Source organism: Thunnus albacares, chromosome 23 (assembly GCF_914725855.1).
Source record: "Thunnus albacares chromosome 23, fThuAlb1.1, whole genome shotgun sequence".
In the NCBI taxonomy this organism is placed as follows: Eukaryota; Metazoa; Chordata; class Actinopteri; order Scombriformes; family Scombridae; genus Thunnus; species Thunnus albacares.
In genome coordinates, this window is record NC_058128.1 from 4,704,647 (window position 1) to 4,725,246 (window position 20,600).

Sequence of the window (20,600 nt, forward strand, 5' to 3'; positions counted from 1 at the left end):
TCCTCTCAGCCTGACTCATCCACGCATTCGCCAGCTATGAAGCAGAACACCACAAAGCATCTCTTTCTCCATGGACTTGGTAACAACAGGGCATAGCCTAGCTAAATATAGCATAGCATAGAATGGCTAAGCGTAAACTGTTAACCTTGTTGATGTACATGCACTGATTTTGGTTCAATGTTGTCCACTGAGTTTTACTGTTGTGATGCATTTCCATTGTTAAGCTATTGAATAGCGATACTGCTAAGCTAAGGTTAATTTATGCTTCACATATGTTACATCCAGTAACTAGGCCTTGCATGCAACTAACCTCTTCTTAACCTGGCACCTTTAGCCTACACCAGTTGGTCTTGACCAGAGAACCACACAGTTAAAAGGTTTAAAACTTTGCACACTTTGCTTCAGGCAGCACATGTGGTTCTAGACACCATATCTGATATCTGCTTTGCAAAGAACTCCCAAATCCTTCAACCTTAACTATCTATTGATATGGTGATTTTGTTTGTAGTTATTGAGTTAATTATTAATCAAAGTTCCAAATTGATAGCTCAGTGAATTTTGAGATGGAGACTTTCGCCATCTTTTGCCCTGACCCCAGGGTGCTGCCCTGTTATTATTAATTCTTATTAATAATTTCTATTGATTTTAATAATTATCTTTAATAATCATTAATTATTGCTAATAGTCAGACCTGTAGCCAAAGCCCAACATGATCGTTTGTCCAAAATTGTCATTCAATTGTGATCAGAGCTGAACTAAAACTACATGGTTGTCTTTAAAATATTTACCTTGAAATCCTTTTTTAAAAGGATACTGACAAATATCAACTACTGACAACTTTAATCAGTGTTTACCCTTAAAGTTCAGTCACTCAGCTTTGAATATTATGTTTATAATATTGTTCCACAATGCAACAGTTCAATTAAAGAAGCTTCTGGTAAGAAAGAGCTCTCTATTACTGTATTATCAAGCTTCAGCCCTTAAATCTTTGTCAGAAGTGGGATTTGAACCCACGCCTCCATTTGGAGACCAGAAGTCTTTTGCTCAGTATACTCAGTAAGCATCAGAGCCTTAAGTCTGGCGCCTTAGACCACTCGGCCATCCTGACAACTATATCTTATAGTCAACCACAGTCAGTGTGGACTGCTAGATTAGCTAGAGGCAGTATTTTGGATCAGCGATGTGAAACGCGGCATGAAATGACCAAATAAAAGCCAAATTTATGTTCTGCCAAATATCAACACATTAAATCATTAATGTCCCATAAAAGTCAGTAACTTACTTTTTGATTGTGAAGTTTAAGGAAGAATTCATTGAGTCTGGCGCCTTAGACATCTTGGCATCTTGACAGCTGAGGGTCAAAGATAATCATAGTAAAACTATGATTACGTTTATAAAAGCTAGCTAGAACCAGTATATTAGATTGACGACCAAAGATTTCAGCAGCTTTCTATCATTGTCGTCCATTTTCTTCTGAACTGTCCAAAATCTTAAGTATAGGGGGATTTAAGACTGTTGCTGATCATCTGTCCAAAAGCTACATGGTTGTTTTTTCCTCTAGGCTTTAGTGCTTAAATCGGTGTCAGGAGTGGGATTTGAACCCACGCCTCCATTAGGAGACCAGAAGTCCCTTTGCTCAGGAAGGAGAGAAGCCTTGAGTCTGGCGCCTTCGACCACTCGGCCATCCTGACAACTGTTTTTCAAAGGTAATCAGTTTCAAACTGTACTTTATAAAAGCTAGCTAGAACCAGAATTTTGGATTGAAGACCAAAGGTTTCAGCAGCTTTCTCACACAATCGTCAAATTTCTTCTTGACAGCCCAAATTTGTATAGTATCCTTCTTGTCACACACGGATAAGGAGAAGCTTTTCACTGCTGAAGAAAGGCAGCTTTACATCTATTAAAGCTAAATTCACGACATTTGTGTCAGGAGTGGGATTTGAACCCACGCCTCCATTAGGAGACCAGAAGTCCCTTTGCTCAGGAAGGAGTGAAGCCTTGAGTCTGGCGCCTTAGACCACTCGGCCATCCTGACAACTGAAGACACAGATGAACCATAGTGAGCCTGAACTTCATAAAAAGCTAACTAAATGCGCCATGAAATGATCAAATAAAAGCCAAATTTATGTTCTGCCAAATATCAACACATTAAATCATTAAAGTCCCATAAAAGTCAGTCACTTACTTTTTGATTGTGAAGTTTAAGGAAGAATTCATTGAGTCTGGCGCCTTAGACCACTTGGCATCTTGAAAGCTGAGGGTCAAAGATAATCATAGTAAAACTATGATTACGTTTATAAAAGCTAGCTAGAACCAGTATATTAGATTGACGACCAAAGATTTCAGCAGCTTTCTATCATTGTCGTCCATTTTCTTCTGAATTGTCCAAAATCTTAAGTATAGGGGGATTTAAGACTGTTACTGATCATCTGTCCAAAAGTGTCATCCAATGGTGATCAGAACTGAAGCTACATGGTTGTTTTTTCCTCTAGGCTTTAGTGCTTAAATCTGTGTCAGGAGTGGGATTTGAACCCACGCCTCCATTAGGAGACCAGAAGTCCCTTTGCTCAGGAAGGAGAGAAGCCTTGAGTCTGGCGCCTTCGACCACTCGGCCATCCTGACAACTGACTTTCAAAAGTAATCAGTTTCAAACTGTACTTTATAAAAGCTAGCTAGAACCAGTATTTTGGATTGAAGACCAAAGGTTTCAGCAGCTTTCTCACACAATCATCAAATTTCTTCTTGACAGCCCAAATTTGTATAGTATAGAGGAGTTTAAGGCACTAAATGATTATATTTGCCAAAAAGTTATCCTTCTTGTCACACACGGATAAGGAGAAGCTTTTCACTGCTGAAGAAAGGCAGCTTTACGTCTATTAAAGCTAAATGCACGACATTTGTGTCAGGAGTGGGATTTGAACCCACGCCTCCATTAGGAGACCAGAAGTCCCTTTGTTCAGGAAGGAGTGAAGCCTTGAGTCTGGCGCCTTAGACCACTCGGCCATCCTGACAACTGAAGACACAGATGAACCATAGTGAGCCTGAACTTCATAAAAAGCTAGCTAAATGCGCCATGAAATGATCAAATAAAAGCCAAATTTACGTTCTGCCAAATATCGACACATTCAACCATTATTGTCCCCTAAAATGCAACCATTTACTTTTTGATTGTGAGGTTCAAGGAAGAACTTGTTGTCAGGAGTGGGATTTGAACCCACGCCTCCATTAGGAGACCAGAAGTCCCTTTGTTCAGGAAGGAGAGAAGCCTTGAGTCTGGCGCCTTAGACCACTCGGCCATCCTGACAACTGACTTTCAAAGATAATCACTTTCAAACTGTACTTTATAAAAGCTAGCTAGAACCAGAATTTTGGATTGACGACCAAAGACTTGAGCAGCTTTCTACCATGATAATCGCCTGTCTTCTGGATTGTCCAAAATCTTTAGGTATAGGGGAATTTAAGACAGTTAATGATCATCTTTCCCAAAGTGAACAAAAACAACATGATTGTCTATCAAAGAATTAACTTGAAATCCTTTCTTTTTAAAAAGATACTGACAAATATCAACTTGACTCCCCTTAAGTGTAATGATGATTTACAACAGTAAATAATCATATCTCCCTAAATCTCTTATTTCCTGCTCAGTCAGAGTCATCCAGTTGTGATCAGAAGTGATCAAAACCATGTTGTTCTTAATAGAAAGATCTAAATCTGAAATAACTTTAAATATGTCATATTTATTTTGTAGATACTGACACATATCAACATGCTTAATCAGTGTTGTCCCTCAGTTTTCTGTCCCACAAGGCAAGAGACTTCTCACATTTGGAAAAAAGTCTTCGAATTCCCAATACTTTATTATTATGCTACAGTAAAACACGGCTACATTAGGAGACCAGAATTCCCTCAGCTCAGGAAGGAGTGAACACTTGAGTCCGGTGCTGTAGAAGACTCAGCTACCCAGACAACTATGCAGTAATGTTACCATAGTAATCGTCTATCTCTCAGTCTATCTAAATCTATCCATCCATCCATCCATCCATCCATCCATGGGAATGAGGGCTATTTTTGTTAGAGCTGAAAGCAGTGTTTAAACACCTCATTATTACAATGCCCACAGGTGTGTGTGGCTGTCTGTGAATGTGAGAGATGTCAGACGTGAATGATTTATGAGTATGTAAATGAGATTGTTGAACTGTTGAAGGACAGTGAAGAGCACGAGTGTATGGGCGCACGCAGATACACACACACACACAATATTCACAATATAAGCCCTCATCTGAAACTCAGTTTATACTCCATTTTGAATGTGCAATAAACATTAGTTGTGTTTCTCAGCCAGTAAAATCTTCATAATCTAAATGAACTGTTTATATTACAGAGAGCAAAACCAGACCGAAGCTGCATTTAAATGGGGTCATTTCTAGAAAACAACCTGAAAATAAAACATTACAGTCAGCAATCCTCCTTTAAATAAGGGCTTGAAACTTTAAAGCTGTCCAGATTTTTTGCGACACCATTCAGTGTGTATAAATCCAATATCACCAACAGGTTTTGTCCACAGAAATACAGGTCAATTTTACGCTTTAAACATGTTTAATGGGGTTTTATGGGGCCCCTAAAGTCACCAAAATGATATTTCTAGGTTGCGGAAGCATCAGACCAAGTCCTCCAATCTAAACAACTAAACAGATTATTTTTATTCACTGCCTTCCAAAGCAACCCACATATGCGTTTTCTGTCTGACTACCCTATTGGCAGGACTTTATTTTCAGCACCCTCCAAAACTGTTAAACCATAAATATTTTTGGGGAGCATATTATGCCTTTATTATAGGAACACTGTAGATATGACAGGAAATGAGGGGAGAAGGAGATGGGGGGGCGACAAGCAGCAATTGTCAGATTCAAGCTGCGGATGTTGGAGTTATGTGACATGCATCTTAACCAGTAGGGTACTGGGGCGCCTCTATACTTAATATTTGATTAGGTTTAGGCACCAAAAATACCTGGTGAAGGTTAGTAAAAGGTTGCGGCCATGGTTCAAAGAAACCATTATTGACTGCTGGTATTATATGCTGAGTATATTTTGCAAACAAGATCCATGTGTTTATGTACACAATTGTAAATTCATGTGCTTCTCCATCACGCCCACATCACATTCACACAGCCACCTCAAAATAAATATGATATAGTGAAGTTTAATGTTCATCTTTGAGCATCACACATTGAAATTCTTGCTGCTCTAGCTGTCCTCAGCAGGAATCAACTGCTGCGTATTTCAACAAACACGGAAGACAATGTGGATTTACAGCATGTCACTGACTTCATCCACAATAACTTACACAGCTCCGGGAAGATGCATAAAAGGGTTTAGATGGATGTTCATGAAGTGCCAAGAAAACAGTCTCAGTGGCTTAAAAAATAGTTTGATCCTGACCGCTTTAGCACGCAAATCACAAGAAGATAATGACGTGTGCACAATATAATACCCATATATAAAACACATCAACTTTAGGGACGTCATGGTGGCGTACAGCTTTAAGGATCCGACCATGTAATCGCAACATCCGCAGTTCGAGTCTGACTGGTGACCTTTATTGCAGCTCTTCATTTTTCATTTCCTGCCACCTCTACTATCCGCCATTTAATAAAAGGTAATCATGTTCCAAAAATACTTTTGGGCTCTTTGGTGTCTCTGTAGATTGCTGACCATGCTGGCCTCAATGGATCATTTTCTGAAAGCTGCACCATCCAGGCTGAAATACCAAAACAACAGAAAAAATGGTTCAATCTCTTTTTCTTTTTCTTTTGAGTTAGCAGACAACAAAACGGACATTACAAATGATCTAAAAAGCATGGCTAGATAGTCTTGTTCCTGTTACCTCCGACTCTGTGATCTCAGTCAACAACAGAGGTGATGTTCTTTTTGATGTATTTTTCTGCAGAAAATAATGATTTGACTGAGGGTTGTAAATGCAACCTGCTAGCCACGGCTGACAGTAAGCAGCTGCACTGACCCCATAATTAAATCACTATTACGTAATATGTCAAAGACCAGTGTGACATGAAGCACTCGACCTTCCACACCTAGAGATAACAAGGTGCATTTTAAAATGTACCTGCAGTAGTGTGAACATGGTGGAACATTATTCATGTAAAGACCAGACCGGCACGTTTATTTTTGGTGTTTCACTGCAGATGAGGAGTGAAAACAAAGAAAAACCTCCAGATATATGAGCAGACCAGTATGTGTACAGTTCATCTATCTAACCCAGCTATGTGTCATACAGAGAGAGAGAAAATGAAGAAACCAGGCGTAACATCAGGCAGTGGGATGTAAATTGAATAGCATGTGAGAAGGACAATACAATGAACCACTGTGCATTCAGGGTGTTATTTAAAAACCCCATTCACTCCTTCCCGGAGTAATGAAGCTGTTTATCTGCAGCACACCCACTCCCCACACTATATTTTTCTCCGTGTAAAAAACCTTTTCTCTCATAGTGTCTGTAATGAAGCCTTTGAAGAGGCAGAATAACAGTGTTTTGTGTTTCATAGAAAAGAAAGGGGTAGAGGCAATGATCCAGCATACCAGCTACTGATAGAACAAAACCTTCACTTATTCAAATACAGAGAGTAAAAGTGTCTTTTATTTACTGATAAGTGATATAAAATGTTTAAATACTTGCATCTAAAAAAAAAAAACATATAAAGCAGATTTGAACTGAAATGTGCATAAAGAACTGAGAGTGGGACATACTGTAGAGCCTTAGAGACAAAGGTTAGTTAAAGCCTCGACAAACTAAATTTGCTGACGCACCGATTTATGTTCTTGTCTGTGAACAGGATTGGAAAGTGGGTATTGATCGAAGGGAATCATACAGAACTCGGTTCATCTTCTCTGCAATTATGGAAGAAACAAATTGAGCGATTCGTCAAGTCCATTAAGGAACAAACAGAATATCTCACTTACATCAATACGGGACTTGTTAACAACATGGCCAATGTGCTGAGAAAGATTAATCGCCCCACACTTTAACACCTTCCACCACGCAGTTTATTCTTAGAGCGCTGCCAGCTGTTGAGAAGGAGTAGTGCTGCTGATAATGACACTTTTCTATTCACTATATAACCTTGAGCCGTCTGGTATTGTAGGAACAAACTGGTGGCTACACAGAAATAGCAGGAATTGTAAGAGGAAGAGTATCGGCAAAAGTAAACAGTGTTGTGGGTTTCAGTGGAGGGATTTAGTCTCATTGTGCTTATCTTAAGAGAGTTTTCTGGTCATAAAAAAATTCTGTGGAAAGAAATGTGTTGTGCTGTCTTATCTAAAGTCAGATAAGAAGATAAATACCAGCAGACACAGAGAAAAATGTGAAAATTTCAGGTTAAAAATTATTTCAAACTTTGTGAAAAAGGTGAAAAAAATGTCTCTCAGCAATTCCAAACCTGCTGTACTTACACATTGTATCATTACATGACCCATATAGACATAAACAAGACTAAATAAGAGTTAAAAGCCATGCTAACATGCAAACATCAGTCTACTAACATGCTTATAATAACAATGCTAACATGCTGATGTTTAACAGGTATAGCTTTTCCATGTTCACCAGCTTGTTAGCAAACTAGCATTGTGTAAATTCAATTAGGCTGATGGAAGTGTCATTAAATTTGCAGGAATTTGGTCATAAACCAAACAAACTATAGTTTGGAGCTGATAATGGTGCTACATGAAAGTAAGAGGATTAGTACATCATCAGAGGTACAGATCATCCTGAGAGGAACATCAGGAACATGGATTGGCAATCCATCCAAATATTTATTGAGACATTTCATTCAAAACCACAAATGTAAACCTCACAGTGGCACTAGAAGAAAAGTAAAAGGGTCACCAAAGTCATCAGGATTCATTCTCCTGGTGTTAAGAACGACTGCACCAAATTTTATGGCAATCCATCCAATAATTGTTGAGATATTTCAGTCTGGACCAAAGTGGCCGAACCAAATAGCAACTAACACAACTTGAGGCTGAAGCCAATGTGGAAGAACGTTTAAGTGCCACTGACGTCCACTAAACGCTCCAACTGACTCTCGTTCAAAAAGCCTCAATTTCTCTTCGGAAATACTAAGTCAATCCTTTTTTTCAGTGGTCATTTTGTAAATTATTGCTCGGTTAATAAGATTTGAAGACCAATAGTAGCTTTGATGTCTGCCGTGTGGGCGTTGATTGACAGTCAGCTCGCACTGAGTCGAACTGTTGTCGCAATATTTAAGTTTAATATTACTTGATTAAGATACCTGCCCTGTTAGCACAATTTAGCTAAAGTCGCTAACGTTAGCCAAAGTGTTCCCAGTGAGCTAGGATAGTTCCTCTTGTTTTCAGTCATTATGTTAAGCTATGCTAAACATGTCTTGGCTCCAGCTCTAATTAATGCACATCAATCTTCTCTTCTCACTCTCGGAAAACAGCAAATAAGCAAATTTCCCAAAATATGGAATTTAAAGATGTTGAACATGAGCCGACACATCCGACAAACTCTTGTATCCTCAACAAACACGATGGCCGGCCGTTCTCTACTCATTCACTGAACATGGCTCAATCAGGGAGTTGAACCCTTAACCCAGACCATGTTAGAGCCTTGCTCTACGTAATGACCTCGACAGGGTGAGGAACCATAAAACGTGATCGTACAAGGCTAGTGTATGTGTGTGTCTCAAAAATATGGTGCCTGCAGAAGGCTGTGAAACAAAGAACAGGTAGATTGATGATTGATTAGCTGTGGCTGTCTGGCTGACTGAGACTCATTGGCAGCCGTCACTTTGATGAATTACACTGCTGAGAAAAACACAGTGCACTCTGATTACTGCCAGCAAGACTAGTGTGTGTGTGTGTTTATGTGTGTGTGTGTGTATGCTGGGGTTGATGGCCTGTATATAGCCTTTGTTAGGGCATGTATGTACAGTACGTTTGTGTGTGTGTATGTGTGCGTGTTGCTGCTTCCCTTCATGACTGTGAATTGCTCTGCAGGGATTGTCTTTAGTGGATGTTGCCAGTGTTGTTTCAATGCTAATCCACCGCCTGTGCGTCCATGTTCACACACCCAAAATCCTTGTTTAGTATTCTGCCAGAGGAAGCAGTACATCCCCACAAGTCTGGCCCAAGGTCCTACACCACTCGTAAACAGAGGCCGATTTGTTCATATTTAACAAGATGGATGACAGGTATGTGCGTTTCTGTTGTAACTCAGCTCCCCCTGTCATGGGATGCACTGAATAATTTATGCTGATAAAGGCCATGCTGTGTGTTTTGATCTGGCAAAGAGCAAGATTTGACTGAGGCATTAAAATTATGGGCAATTTATTTAATAAAACATTTCGGGAGCCGACGCAGGGTTGGACCTACATCAGTGTTTGAAGGCTGACACTAATGCAGGTGGACTGAAGTTGCTGACGGCTAATATTTTGCACGGATTCAAAAGAAAGTTTTGTTTCATCAGAAACTTTAAATTTGGCTTCAGTTGATGATGAATCTGAAATGCCTGTTACCCTGATGCTTTCATTAACTATTCAGGTAAGTTAGAAATAAATCCTCAAGCCGCTGCACCATTGATTTGACTTGCTGCTTCTCAGCATGTGGTTATATCATCTGTCTACTAGCTGTTTGCTGTTTCTCTACAGATGGTATAAACTCTGCTGTTCACTGACCTCCTGTGTTCCAAGTCTCCTCTTTCCTATGTTTGTCTTGTTTATACAAAGAAAGCCAGATGTACAGATATCAAACCTGTTTTAAATGTTTGTGAACATCCAAAAGAATTCCTGAACTTTAGTGATCTCCTTGCTTTTTCTCCAGTGCCACCATGACGCTGACAGTTTGGGTTTTTACTGAAATATTCTGACAACTATTGGACAGATCGCCATGAAATTGGGTGGAGATATTCAAGGTCCTCGGAAATTAAATCTCAATGATTTTGTTCATCCCCTGACTTATCATCTAATGCCACCAACGGGTCAAAATTTTCAATTATTCACTCACTATAAACTATAGTCATGAATCCTAATGACTTTGGTGATCCCCCGGCATTGACAGTTTTTGTTTTTCACTGAAATATTCCAACAATTATCGGACAGATTGCCATTAAATTTGATACAGACATTCAAAGTCCCCGGGAGATGAGTCTCTGTGATTTTGTTCTTGCCTTTCATCTAGTTCTAATTTTCAAATATTCAGTGAAATATCTCACTATGCACAAGATGGACTGGCACAAAGGTTTGTACAGATGTTCATGGCTCCAGGATGATGAATCCTAATGACTTTGGTGATCCGTTACCTTTTCCTCTGGCACCACCATCAGTTTCACATTTTTGTTTTTGGGTGAAATACCATCTCTGTTGGATAGATTCCCATGCAGTTTGCTACAGGATGATTTTTTAATAACTTAAGTGATCATCAGGTTAAATTGAATACTTTGGTTTATGTCCTCAGACAGGAAAAACTAATGATTTCCCATCAGCATCAGCTGCACTTTTGTGCTAATTAGCAAATCTTACAATGCAACACAGATGGTAAACATGCTAAATATTACACCTGCTAAACATCTGCAAGCCCATTTATGGTTATCTCAATTGTAAATATAAAAACGCTCTCACGTTAACAGCCTGTAAAATCATTAGACAACCTCTGAACCAGCTGATGGACGTATACACCATCAGAACTGAACACCAAGCCCAAAGATACCATCCACCTCTCTGTTTGATCAGTTTGAATTGACGCTTTCTGGATGTGTAATAAAATGCCTCTGGCAAGAAAAAAAATTTAATTTCCAATGCAACTTGAATTTAAAACATGAAATTGTCTATTTTTCCCCCAGTTGCTCACTTTACTCTCACTTTAAAGTTAGACTAAGCAGGATTTTCCTAAAAAGCGATGTATGGACCCTCTCAATCATCACTTACAACCCACTAGAAGTGTGTGGCGGTGTATTTATCTGCAGAGACCCTGCCTGTATTTTCTTATTATTTTGCTGTGTTCGGGATGCTTCTGGGTGTCAATCTTTAGGCAGTGGGTGTGTAGCCCCCCAGCCAATAACAGCGCACAGGGTGTGAGGTCGGGACTCGTAGCGACCAGGTTACATCTCCGTCTCTCTCCTCTGCTGCTCCGCTCTGCTCTCTGTCTCTGTGTCATGAATGTATAAAGAGCTGCAGGTCTGTGTGTTTGCTTGACCGAGAGCGGGGCTGAGCTACACACACACACACACACACACACACACACACACACACAGAGCAGAGCAGAGAGGGCCACAGCGGACAGGATGAAGCTCTGCATTCACACAAAATCCGGCAATGCGGCACCTTCCTGCAGGATCATGTGGGGGTGTGGGTGTGTTTATTTGAGCTTTAGAACTTAACTGCTATGAAACAATCAGAAAATAACATTTTATTCATCTGATTTCTAGCTTTGTTCTTTCCAGCACGCTCTCTCTCTTCATTCACTCCTCTCCAGCTCTGGTTGACCTGGGGAGGAGGGGCCAACTTTGAACGCTGTGTTTACAAACGCAAAGTGACAGATCTTGCATAGTATACCTTTAAAAATATTACTGATACTATTTCTGTTGTCTTTAATTTTATTTGTGCTATAATGTTTTGTTCTGTGAACTCAAAGACAAATTTCCACCACAGCAGACAATAAAGTTGTATATTAATTGATTTTGGTGTTGTAGTTGTTGCATTATAAAGTCAGGTTGAGGTTACCATTCAGGTAAGATAAGATAAGATAAGATAAGATAAGATAAGCCTTTATTGATCCTCAAGGGCAGCACAAAGACAGATAAGTACACACAGATAAAAATAAATTATAAGAAATATGATAAATAAGACAAAACTATACAAGAGACAAGTATGGTCACCTTTCATGGACCGAATGTTAGTGTAAGATGTGATTCTCTCTCTGGCTGTGAATAAAGTTTTGTCAGGAGTACAAGCTTCCCTAATCGGTGCTCCCAACTCCCCCCTCGTCCTCCTCGATGAAGGCTGACCTGAACATCGTGTACCGGCCTTCACACACACAGAACGTCCTATCTGGCTTTTGCCCAAAGGCTGCCGCAAGTTTTCCTGAAAAATGAGAAGCGCCTTCAGCAGTGTTTCCCACAGAAATGAATAACAGCATGTACGTATGATGTTACAGCGTGCGTGGATGCTGCTTTCATCTGTGACCTGTCCTTTGAGCTATGCAGCATAAACACACTTGAAGCCGTGAATCAAAAAGGAAGCTGTTCCAAAGCAGGGAAGGAAGAACAGAAAGTTTCTATCATATGTTTCCTGACTCATAGAAATTTGAATTTGGTTAACAAATGTCTTTGTAAATGTTCATGCAAAGGTTTTAAGTACATTTTGATAGTTAATTATTATTAGATTGCACTAAAATTGTAATTATATTTCAGATTATGCTTTCCTTGGTCGTTAAAACACAATTATTATTATCATTAATAATTATTTCATGTATCTACTTCAGTTGATGGTGTCGTAGAGGCGTTTTAGTGTCCATTTTTAAGTAAGTAAAGCCAACATGGTGCTAAATCATGTAATATGGAACAGCACAGACATCAAGTCAGTAATCTGCAACACTTTACATAAATCCTCCTCCAGCGTTTCCTCGATTTGTGGATTTGTGAGTACATTAGTTTAAGTCACACAGAGTCTGAATTTAAATAAAAGTCTGTCCTTAAACAACAGTCAGGAGCCCAAATGGACATTGAAACATGTTTTTCTTGCTGTAATCATTCCTCCTGTTCATACTGACCATTAGAAGATCCCTTCATAATGCACTTACAATGGAAGTGATGGGAATCCACAGTCCTCCTTCTGTGCAAAAAATGTATTTAAAAGTTTATCTGAAGCTAATATGAAGCAACAAATCAAGTAGTTTCAATGTTACAGTCTTTTTAATGCCAAAGTCTCTCTTTTTGTTACTATACTTAACAGGGAAACACTGTCCGAGGAAACACAAAGAGGGAATTTGATGCTAAAAAGACTGTAAATGTGTCAGATATCCACTTGATATGACTAACTCAGACTGCTGAAGCCTCATATAAACTCAAGATTAACTGTTAAATACATTTTTAGCCCCAGAAAAAGGCTTAAAATGATTAATCAATACCAAAAATGTCAGCGATTCATTTTCTGTCAACCGAATTATGTGTTGCAGCTCTAATATATAACAATATAAAACACCAGTAATATGATAATTGATATCTAGTTCATGAAAGCTTTTTACAATCACTTCTCTTCATCCTCAGTGTCTGGTAGCTCCGTCCTGAGAAGAAATCTGTGGTGCACCTGTGATGAAGTGAAGCATTTCATATTTTAAATCAATAAACAGAACAAGCCTGCAGGTAACGTGAGCAGCGAGCGACAGCGTGGCTGAGCAGAGCAGAAGAAGAAGAAGGAAACTTAAATCTCTTCAGTAGGATAATCCTTAGATTTGAAAACATAACAGCAAAGAAACGTGAGAAGAAAAAAAAACCCAAACTGTGTGCTCTGCTCTGCTGCGTTTTACATTTAAACAAGTAAATTTAGGCGATGATGCTCTCTGGTGGTCGATGTCTGCTGCATGTGAACTGGTCTCAGGAGAAAAAGAGTGAAATTGACAGAATGCACGAATATAAAGTTTCATTATCTTGGATTTTTACACATCCTGAAGATATAGAACAGCTGATACTAGTACAACTATGTGTTATTTCTTGGGTGTAAAGGACTATAGGGGAAGGAAATATAGGGAGGGATCGGTAGACTGTGTAAGAAACTACACATGTGGGGAATTAGATATGCAGACTTCTGCTCACTTTATTTCAGAAAATAGGGTGTGAGGAGATTTTCTGCATATCAATGGCCGAAGTGCAAAACCTGAAAAATGCACTTTTTTTAAGAAAACTTGTTGTTTTCTTGCAGAATGCTATTTGTTAAGGATACCCAATACATAATACACTGTCTTTGGACTACATTATTATATTATGTTGTATTGTTTATGGTATGTTTGTATGGTTATTACGGTATTGTTAACACATAATATAGTAATATAGTCCAAAAACAGTGTGTTATATATTGGGTATCTTTAACAAATAGCATTCTGCAAGAATTTTTCTAAAAAAAAAGTGCATTTTTCAGATAGGAGGTTTTGCTCCACACAGATATCTGCACAACAACCCACCGATATACACAATACATACATAAACAGCGTCAACGAGGCAGTTTTCTCAGGGCTTCTATGGTGGAAAGGACTAAACTTTGCCAAAACAAACTCTTCTCCATTTTTAAGTATCTATGATCAGATGGAAATAGTGTGAAATGTGAATTGAGGGGGCGGTTCATGATTATTTACTATTATGAGAGCAAGACGTGTGTTGGCTCTGTTGTCGTTCATGTCTGAGAGATCGGGGATAGGGAGGCGGATGATTTTAGAGGCGGTATGAGTAATAAAGTTTATTTTTGTTGGCGATGGAGGGAGGGAACAGTTCAACAGGATGGGTTGACTTATGCTTTTATAAAAGTCGGGGGGCAACAGACTTTGGCTCTGAATGTGTGTGTGTAGTTTATTATATTCTATAATGAGTCTGAGATATTTGAAGTTGTTGACCTGCTCTACTGTCCTGCCGTGTATCGAGGTGGGTTTCAGTCCAGTTCTTTTGTTTATACATACGTAATAGTATCTTTAAAGGATATTTTTTAAGGATTTCAAGGTTTTTATTGTTATTCTAGCACACTATACATGTAAAAACATGATTAAAAAATATGTTAAATCACACAAAGTATAGGAATGAAACATACTGAAAATACCAGATAATGATAAAAAGTATAAATCTTAAAAAAGTACTGAAGTATGAAAGTACCAAGGTGCCATAATTATAATAACACATAAGGACAATAAACAGAAAAATGGTTTTGTACAGGTTGGTGTTATATTTATGTCTCCGTTCTGTTTTTTTAGGAACATTTCTATGTATTTTTCCACATTAATTTCTACTTTTGATAAACACAAGTCAAACAGAGGACACAGTGACCAAACATTTATAGAAGAAGAATGTTTGAAGAAAAAAGAAAGAAGGAATGAATGAAAGAAAGAGAGAGTTTAGAAGAAAAAAATACAAAAAGTAACTGAGAAATTAGTTTTATGTGACTTTTTTAGGCCGTTCATTGATTGAAATAAGTTCTGACAATCCAAATTAATTTTGATGGAGGAATACCAGATGTGTATTTTCATGCCACTTAAAAGAATTTACTACAATCTATTAATTTATGTCCTGAAAAAAAAAAGGTATTCACCTCTACTGTACCAGTGAGTATCTGGGTAATTAACGGGTTCTCCTTGAATACCTCCATGATATTTGTGACAGTTTGAATCAGGAGCATCTTTCATGGCTGCCAACCCCCCCCAAAGCAGCACCATAGCTGTCAAACACTTTGTTTTTCTCTCCTCCGCTGTCATCAAGTCTGCCTCTGTCACATCTGTTTGTGATAATGATTAAAAATGGAACTAATTTCCTTTAATCCGCAGGAATCACGTCGGCTGCTCAGATTGGCATCCTTTCATTACGGACTTTAACGGCTGGCTGCTGTCGAATAACAGGCTTCATCGAGCAGAACAATCCAATAAAAAAAAAAAGAAAAAGTTTTGAATGTGTAATCGACGTTTTTCCCTCAGCCCTGTTATCTCTGCTGTCTTTCTGATAACCTTCAATGTCTCCAAAAAATAATAATAATGCACTGTCATCTCTCTGTGAAAACTTCAGGAGGATGATGACTGACGTTTATTCAGTCAGATTCTGAGTTCATTAACATTTCAGTTTGAGTTTTTTTTTTATTGATTTATTGCTTTGTTGCTGCAGGAGCACGTTGGTCAGTAACAGTGTCAGCATGTCTCCAAAAGGTGGCAGCAAATAATAGCTAATCTGTGTGTGTGTGTGTGTGTGTGTGTGTGTGTGTGTGTGTGTGTGTGTGTGTTCTTCTATTTTTGTGGCTTTTTTTAGTTTTAGATCTTGAGAGTGAGGAACTTTTTGGAGAGTGAAGACATTTTTTTTTTTTTTAGACAGTGCAGGCATTTCTGGAATGTGAGGACTTTTTTTTTTGGAAAGTGAGTTTTTTTTTTTTTTTGATCGACATTTTGGAAAGTGGTGGGTGTTTTAGTCATGTGAGGATAATTTTTTTTTGGGCAAGTGAGGACATATTTGGAAAAAGAGGGCATGTATGGAAGGTAAAGAGATTTTTGGTGAGTGAGGACATTTTTGGAAAAAGCACATCTGGCAAAAAAAAAACCAACAAAAAAAAGAAATTTTTTTGAAAATGAGGATTTTTTGCTTTAGAGAGATTTCTCTGGAAGGTGAGGACATTTGGCAACCTAAGAATATTTTTGGAAAATGAGAATGTTTTTGTAAAGTGGAGAGTATTTTTTGTAAAGTTTGGGCATTTTAGGAAAGTAAAGACATTCCTGGATAGTGCAGAAAATACTGGACTTTGGAAAGTGGGGACATTTATGTTCACGTTAACTGAGAGCGTGGACACTTTTAGAAAGTGCGGACAGTTGTGGATATGCTTTCAACTTTTTACATCCATGACTATGACGAGGGTCCTCACAAGGATGCAAATACAAACACACAGTGTGTTCTGCAGTGGGGAATGGTCCCCACTTCCTGTCCTGGGGCAGCATGTCGGTCAGACACTTCCCCTCAGGCTAACGCTTTCTCACGCTGTAGAGTACACACACACACACACACACACACACACACACACAATGACACACACTGACACACACACATAAACACACATAAACACATAAACATGGATGCAGGGCACATAAACACACTAAAAAAACACATTTATGGGCACAAAAGTTGAAACTCACGTATAATATCAGCAGTGACGATGTATCACTCGGGTTTAAAACTCTTGAACAGAAAACGCTGGACAAAATCTGAAATATGTCACAGGTGTTTACTGTAATCAATCACGCGAGCTTCTGTTTCTCTATTTTATTTATTCATAGAAATGATTTAATCTCCGTCATACATCGTCACTTTGGGTCTTCCTGTGATGACGGGTCACAAGTGCTACTTCCTCCTCTGGTGAGTCACAAGTCGAAGGTGAAAGTTCATCAGCTGTCTGATTTTCCCTCCTCTACTGTATGTGAGGGTGTGTGTGCATGTAAAAACAGAGGAAGAGAGGGTGAGTGGGAGCGTTTGTGAGACTCTCGGGGAGATTAAAGGCCATGGCACTTTGTGTGTGTGTGTGTGTGTGTGTGTGTGTGTGAGTGTGTGAGTGTGTGCGTAGGTCAACTTCTTCCCTTGACAGTTTCTTGGGAAACACTGGTGGATGGGAATCTCCTCACACTGTCCTTAACTCTGATGTAAACACACACAGTTACGGCGGCCGATGTCTCTTAATCTCCCTGATCACACAAATCCTCCCACACACCCTCTCTTCCACTATACACACACACACACACACACACATATGAATCCTTTCACATTTGACCCCCACCCCCTCTCTGGGCCGGCTGTTGCCCTCAGGCTGTGGCCTCTCAGCTGGGAGACGGCAGCAAATAGAGTCCCAGGCTCCACATCCAAGATCCATAACCTTTTTTAACACGTCCCACCAGTGCTGAAGTCTATAGACAAAAAAAAAAAAACCTCCTCAATCCTGGACTCTGGGCCCCCTGCATGGGGTCAGAAGTACATTTTTGGGGGGTTCATGAGATAGTTTTTAAGACTGTGAAAATAGAGTGCTTCATTAATCCCCAAGGGAAACTAAGAAAATCTGTAATTTTTGAAGAAATTGCGTGTGATTGCTGGGAGCAATCATGCAGCATTACTGAAAAATTGCTAGCAAGGTTAAAGTCACCCACGACCTGCTGCATGTAAGATGCTAATGTTAAGCCTGAGCTATCATGACATGAGCAAAAGCATCCATATGATTAAGATTTCATGTGCAGACTACAACGAAAGCTTGCACATCTGACTTTTTTTTATAATATGAAAGGGAGCTGGAGTAGTTTAGCACTAAAAACAACCATGATTGATCTAAAAAAAATCACATCTTCTTGTCCACATCCTGGATCACTAACTGGCAACATGAAGAACAAGTCTTTGCTTTGTTGCCAAATGTATATTAATCACTGCGCTGATTACAACACAATTGTTCACTCACAAAATGATCAAAACGTTTCAATTGGAAAAAAACAAACATTTGTTATGAAGTCAAATGTATGATTCACGCTTGTTAAAACACTGAAAACAATAGTTTATTGTTTCACAATGTCTTACAAACAAAATTGTTTTCCCGTGTGATGTGAAGTACGAACTGAAGTTAAAATAAAGTAGAAAAATATGATAAGAGGAGGTGATGAAGGATGAGTGTATGTGTGTGTGTGTTAGTATGAAATCATAGCATATTAATCACATTTGAAGATTAAAGTTGCAGGTGGGATCGAGTCTATGACCTGCTGTTTTGTAAGAAGAATATCACTATCATCTGGTTTTTATATGTAGACAATTTTAAAATTGCTCCATGATATCATCTTTGGAAATAAAAAGCCGACTCAGCTCTGAAGTGCTTATTCGGCTTTAATTTGACCTACATTTTTTCTCCATGTTATCATGCATTTTGACAAATTTAAGCGGAAAAAAGCCAGCCATCATATCTGTGTGTGTGTTGGTGTGTGTGTGTGTGTGTGTTAGTGTGTGTGTGTGCTGTACTGGTTGAGCGCCATAATGCCGTATCTGAGCAGCAACGACAGTAAATGTAATATATAGGCATTTCCTGTCCCCGTGCCTTCGGTGTAAGCACCAATACTATAAGACGTCGCACGCGGGAATAAAGACGGCACGGGACGCCGCTGTGACCTAAACCCACAAGCCTGCGTCAGAGGCCGGGTAAGTGTTAGGGAAGGCTCTCTCCTATTTTATCCTCCGGTCACTCATATTCAGGGAAGGGGGGACAGCATCCTCAGCTCAGCATGACACGATATGTTTAGTTATAGATAGATACGCATCGGAAAGACGTCCATGTGATACCAGACTCCATTGGAAAACGCGCCAATTTAAAGTAATCTCGCCTGTATGGAAAATAGGATGCTTTAAAAATATAAATTAATATAATATCAGATTTATTAGAAGGCTTTCTTCATTTCGGCATCAATATAATCCGCCAATCAGCATATATTTGAGTAAAATATGAATTTGCTTCACGCATCTCTCTCTTGTGTTTTGGGCTATTTTGGTGGACGGGGCGCTGCGGGAAACAGTTCAAAAGATTAAAAGTTTTATACAGATACATCTCTCTGCATTATTTTTATACGTGCCGAATATAAGAGTAAATCAAACTGATGCAGAAACACCATTCATTCGTGTGTTATTGTGTTTATATTTGTCTATACGCGTAGAAAACTTTAAATTGTTCGATTTCTGATAGGAGTTTCGGGGGTTTTCTCATCGAAGGGATAACAGTCGCATCGTAGATTATACAGCAGCTGCAACGATGCATGAACGAAACCAGATTGCTTTTTTATTGCTTTATCGTTTTCCTTTTGATATTTCAGCGATATCAGCATGAATTAATAGCTTAATAGCATCTCACTGACCTAAATCCGTCATTCTCCATGAATTACTGACATCGTGTTCGCCTCAGTGCGCTCTGCTGACCGCAACCAAGGTCTTTACGTGTGAATCCTGCAGGGTCTCAGGTTCTGTGGAGGGGTTTTTAGATTATAGGTGATCTCACAGCGAGCTGCCTCACATCTAGTGGAAATATATAACATTATAAATATAGCAGGTATCAAACATGAAAATGGTGTTTTTATATAATAATATAGGTTGGAGCACTAGTTTATTCACCTCTATTTGGGGCAGTTTAATATTTTATTATTTTTTTTATGGAGTTTCATGAAAGAAGGGGGGAAATGATCTTTCAGGGGGGTCCAGGCGTCCTTGAGGGGGTTCCAGGGGGTTCCCAGCTGAAAGGGGAATCATTTATTTTAAGTGTAATTCTATCCATAAGTAACATAATGACAGGATATATGACTATGTTGGTCATGGGTTTCATACACTTTCTGTAATAAAAACATCTAAAAGCAAACATCTTATCAGATCAGGGTCTAATATGTCAGTTAAAGGGTCCTTGACATGAAAAAGTTTTAGAACCAGTGTTCCAGGTGTCATTTATAGCAGTGATCACATGGTTTCTGTCAACATTAAATAGTTTTTTTGAACTGCAAATGATCAGTGAGGGGTTTTATGACATAATTGTGACAAGATGAGTCAATATTGTAATAAGGTTTTTGTAGACTGTACATGTAACTGACTTATCAGTTGGCTGTCAAAGAAGCCCATAATAAACCCCCTTCTCACTACTAAACTGGTTCAAGTTTGGAAATCTGATAGGAGGTGGGTTTGGGATTTTAAAGTGAAATACAGTTTTACCGGAAATCACAAAGCCTTTACCTTCAAAATAAAAACATTATGAGGTGCATGATGAAACTACAGCGATCTTTGCGAGGAAATCAGTGAATGAAAAAGAAGAAAAAATACAGTTAGACCCAACAAAGAAAAGATG

General features: G+C 38.9%; 1 protein-coding gene and 6 non-coding genes across 13 annotated transcripts in view; 1 reads left to right on the forward strand and 6 right to left on the reverse strand.

Moving 5' to 3' along the window:
- Positions 1-989: 989 nt before the first annotated feature.
- Positions 990-1,108, reverse strand: trnal-uaa. The gene is made up of 2 exons: positions 1,071-1,108; positions 990-1,035 (listed from the first exon to the last, which is right to left on the reverse strand). It is a non-coding gene; the product is annotated as a tRNA-Leu (tRNA).
- Positions 1,109-1,580: 472 nt separating this feature from the next.
- On the reverse strand, positions 1,581-1,691 carry trnal-caa. Its single transcript has 2 exons — positions 1,654-1,691; positions 1,581-1,626 (listed from the first exon to the last, which is right to left on the reverse strand). It is a non-coding gene; the product is annotated as a tRNA-Leu (tRNA).
- A 233-nt stretch (positions 1,692-1,924) lies between these two features.
- Positions 1,925-2,035, reverse strand: trnal-caa. Its single transcript has 2 exons — positions 1,998-2,035; positions 1,925-1,970 (listed from the first exon to the last, which is right to left on the reverse strand). It is a non-coding gene; the product is annotated as a tRNA-Leu (tRNA).
- A 476-nt stretch (positions 2,036-2,511) lies between these two features.
- Positions 2,512-2,622, reverse strand: trnal-caa. Its single transcript has 2 exons — positions 2,585-2,622; positions 2,512-2,557 (listed from the first exon to the last, which is right to left on the reverse strand). It is a non-coding gene; the product is annotated as a tRNA-Leu (tRNA).
- A 278-nt stretch (positions 2,623-2,900) lies between these two features.
- On the reverse strand, positions 2,901-3,011 carry trnal-caa. The gene is made up of 2 exons: positions 2,974-3,011; positions 2,901-2,946 (listed from the first exon to the last, which is right to left on the reverse strand). It is a non-coding gene; the product is annotated as a tRNA-Leu (tRNA).
- Positions 3,012-3,193: 182 nt separating this feature from the next.
- trnal-caa lies at positions 3,194-3,304 on the reverse strand. The gene is made up of 2 exons: positions 3,267-3,304; positions 3,194-3,239 (listed from the first exon to the last, which is right to left on the reverse strand). It is a non-coding gene; the product is annotated as a tRNA-Leu (tRNA).
- A 15,518-nt stretch (positions 3,305-18,822) lies between these two features.
- abcc9 (ATP-binding cassette, sub-family C (CFTR/MRP), member 9) overlaps positions 18,823-20,600 on the forward strand; it is an 81,664-nt gene continuing 79,886 nt past the window's right edge. For all 7 annotated transcript variants that reach the window (XR_006400465.1, XR_006400466.1, XR_006400467.1 and 4 more), the window contains exon 1: positions 18,823-18,922. The gene's annotated coding sequence lies outside the window, so the exon portion shown is untranslated. The remainder of the gene's footprint in view (positions 18,923-20,600) is intronic.